The sequence below is a fragment of the Haliotis cracherodii genome, unplaced genomic scaffold (assembly GCF_022045235.1).
Source record: "Haliotis cracherodii isolate W230 unplaced genomic scaffold, xgHalCrac1.p SCAF_14, whole genome shotgun sequence".
Taxonomy (NCBI): Eukaryota; Metazoa; Mollusca; class Gastropoda; order Lepetellida; family Haliotidae; genus Haliotis; species Haliotis cracherodii.
The window spans coordinates 24,475,161-24,479,337 of NW_027266269.1; the positions used below are offsets into that span (position 1 = coordinate 24,475,161).

General features: G+C 39.1%; 1 pseudogene; it reads right to left on the reverse strand.

Moving 5' to 3' along the window:
• Positions 1-426: 426 nt before the first annotated feature.
• Positions 427-2,569, reverse strand: LOC139461117 (uncharacterized; annotated as a pseudogene).
• Between the last annotated feature and the right edge of the window lie 1,608 nt (positions 2,570-4,177).

Sequence of the window (4,177 nt, forward strand, 5' to 3'; positions counted from 1 at the left end):
TGAATATTTATATATCCTTGCGTAACATAAGTTCGATCACATAAGCAATCCCGCGCCGTACTAGCGGTAAACAAAGCAAACATAAAGAAACGAAAGCTCACCTTAATTACTGTTTATTTGTGTCCATATTGGCAAAGTTCGATTGAAAACCACTGTCAGATCGATCGATACTTCGCCCGCCATGTTTGAAGTAAACAAACGTGACCTAGAAACAACGTTACATAAGTTCGGTCACCTGATTGGTTGGCTCGCTCTCCCGCATACAGTGGAATGTATGGAGTCCTATCTGTGTCACATTACATGACACAATGCCACGTTGTCAGATTTATCGTTTTTCTTGTAATGTTTAGAACAAATCCCACACAAATGTGAAAATTTGAAGAAAACATGAAAATTAACATATTTACACAAGATACAGTCTGGATATTATTCTTCTTTTTCGTTATGACAAGGGCACCAGAATTCAGAGTTTCTTTTGACTACACGCACTGAAGTGCAATAACGAAGGTGTACCCAATGCTGACAGGTTGGATGAGTGCATTGAGCCAAGCTAGTGTAAAGTTCTGAATAACAGTTGCCAATTGCCTGTGGCTCACGTTTGCTGCAAACACAACAAACCTCATTATCTGCCTCTCTGTCGCTGTCAGAAGACCAATCCAAAAGATCGCTATCCTTGATAGATACAGGAGAATTATTTGCCGCTTTGCTTGTTGACTGTCGGGGCGATGCCTGGGTGCATTTCTTCTTCTTCGAAATTGGTTTGGAGCTTTTAGGTGGTTGAGATTTCCTCTTTGGCACATATGTCTTTGCCTGATGTGAAACTATTTTATCCAGAATTGAAGACTCTGTTATCGGCTTACCACCAACAACGGCACTGAGAACGTTTCTTTTCTTGGTAGGCACTGCCTTCTTGCTTAAAACATCTTCTTTGTCTTGAAAGAAAGTTGAAACGTCTGTCAAGGAACTAGTTTGATCGCCGTCATCTTTTTCGCCATTCGACTTTGAAGCTTGTTTAAAGACTCTAGACGGGGCAAAGTTGATTTTGGTAGTAGTTGACTTGTCGAATGGATAGATTCCACATTTCCGGAAAGAAGACTGTAGATTAGAAGTAGTGAGTGAGAGATTATAGGCCTTGCATGCTAATTCACAAATCGAGTGTTTGTCAATTGATGATGAAGCATTCTCACGCATGGACTTGTGACGAAGGTTGTTGTAAACTTTAGAAAAGGGTCCAAAACAACCAACATCCATCGGTTGTAAACATGTGAAGTATGAGCTGGAAGCACAAATAGAACAATATTATTTTCACGCGCCCAGGTAATAAGTGGAATGGAAATATGGGACTTGTGACCGTCGTACAAGACCAACAACGGAAACTCTTCAGAAGCGGCGACAGCGTGTTTCTTGAAATGAGATTGTAGATAATGCTGGAAAACGTCCGTGTTTGACCATCCCGTCTCCGTAACAGTTCCAGTCGATCCTGGTGTACAACCTGACGAAAGCTCCTCTCGCATTCTTTGTCCCTTAAAGACGAAAAACGGGGGAATAGCATTTCCTGACGCATTACCACATCCGATGACAGTTGTCGTGCTTGACCTCGGTGCTACAACAGCTGTTGGCACTTGTTGACTTGAAACTATGGAAGGTGGAACGTGATTTTCTACAAGTCCCTTTTCATCTACATTATAGATTCTCTGTGGACTGTCCTCCAACCTATATTTCTTCAAAATGCTGCGAGTTCATCAAAGTAACGGATAATGGTTTCCTCGGATGTTGCCTTGGCTCTTTGAAGTTCTAAAGATCGTGGCTTCTTAACACGAAGATCAGGCCATCTCTTCACAAAACCGTAAAACCACTGCATAGAAAGAGGTGGATCATCTTTACTTCTTTTTCCAAGATGGATCGCAAGATCAGTGGCAATAGCGGTAACCTCGGCCCTGGAGTAACCATATCCAAAGTTAGCCATGACGTCGATGTGGTCAACTAATAACTTTTCTTCCTCAAGTGAAAGAAGAGGCTTCCTTCCAGTTGTTACACAACTGACACTTTCCCGCTAATCCGATCATGTAAAGTCGAAAACGGTACACAACATTTCTCAGAAGCTCTCCTTATAGCCATCCCATCAATAACAGCTTCATATGCCTTGTCTAGTGCGTTTGACATATATTGACGGTACTGGCCCCTCCCTGTTGGTTCTCCATCGAAGATGGCCCAAAATATTAAATTCATTCTTTGAAATAACTTGCATACATTTGAAAACCCCTAATATAAAAAGTTCACATCGACCAGAAAGCTTTAAATTACGTGGGAATCGAAATAAGATATGGCCCAGTGAAGCTTCCATAGAATTTTAATCTAGCGAGGGCGTGACCTATTGTGTCATGTGACTTCCATTGTCCAGATAGTAAACAAAGCAGACGACGTTTTCTCTGACATTTACGATGGCTTATTTCTTTAATATTACGATGTTTTGTTTGTGGAAAAAGTGAGTAAAGGAATCCTTGGTTAAAAGTACATTTTTTATAATTATTTGGATTAAACTTACGTTGTGCATTTTCACACGAAGCATAGTCCAGTCGAAGCGAAAGGCTGCCGCTCTCGATGAAAGCTCCAGGTACCGCAAAATCTCGTACAACAACGCGAGAGTAAGTGATGAAAATGGCTGATCGAACTTATGTTATGATCGAACTTATGTTACGGAAGGATAACGCCGTGAATTGTGATTTGGCGAGATTTACAATGTACCTAATTTTCAGAAGTCACTTTCAGTAATTTTGAATTGCCTAAAATGACAGTAAATGATAAAAAGAAAGGAATTCAAAACTGTGATGTGTATTAATCTGCGTGATGTATTTTGAATTTTATTCGATTTCGAAGTGAGGGTTGAAGAGGAAGGACATATGTGTCGCTGTGGCATCCAGGGGGTTTACACTCTGAAAAAACGATTATGTTGACATAACAGATAATGTAACTGATAATAATAACAAACAAACTCACAGACGATTTCGAGTTTGTTTATTTTTATTATTAATTATACGGTGAACATTCGACTGAAGCACCAGCAACTTATGAATGACTTACACACAGGAAAGTAGTCAGTCATCATTACCAAAATCACAATCACCATAGCAACAACAGAACGTTCGATGTTGACGCCTCACAACCGAATAAGTACGAGTTGTTAAAGAGTGCGCATGTTTTTTTTCTAAATAAAACAATAGGTTTACAATATCGATAAATACTATGTGTGTGTCTATTTCCGGGATTTTATCGAGTATTTGCATCTTGGAAATTTTCATTCGAGCCCCTCAAGTTATCGCTTTCGGATCTCGAGATGAATTTCCAAGATGCAAAAACTCGATAAAATCCCGGAAATAGACACACACATAGTATTTATCTTCTAATTATACACTTCAGTGTGAAAGACTTCAGTTTTCCGAAGTAGAGAAAAGTGATATTTTCATTGCAGTGAACATAACTGATATTTCACTGCTGCCAAAATAACACTTTGACGGAACTATTGTTATACAAGAATGACCTCCCCTCAAAGTATATCCCTTTGTCGTTAGAAACTAGCCAATACACAAACTTCTGACTTCCTTTTTACGTTAGTTCCACATTGACAAGGCAAAATAATGGCAGATGGCCATTTATGGAGTTAATATTATTCAGGCAGTTTGTTATTCTCTTAAAAATGTTTCGTTATTCACTGTAAATGTCTCAATTAACTCGTCAATCTTTTCGCAAAGCGCCATTTTTGTTACTTGACCAGCGGGTATTCTTTCGCTTCCAACAGCGGTTTGGTAGTTTTCAAGTATATGTTTTGCTAAAGTTGATTTTGTATGTAATCATATCTCCATGTATGATACAGAATGTTCGTGCCCCTAAATAATTTTTGTTACTATTGTTTATATTTTTTTAAAGATTCTACTACTAAACTACTTCTTTAGTCGCAAATGCAAGTGGTGGTGAACCGTCTCTGTGTGCTAGGTAGGGAGAAAATACGCCTCAAGGTTTTACATTTGCAATAAAATAATTAAAGACAGCTACACAAAATGTATATAACAAATTGGATATTCCATGTTTCTCTGAAATATCGTGTTTCTCTCACCTCGTGGCCGGTGAAAAGCATATATCTCCTTTCCCCCGTCACTCGATGAGAGGAGCATGATATAGT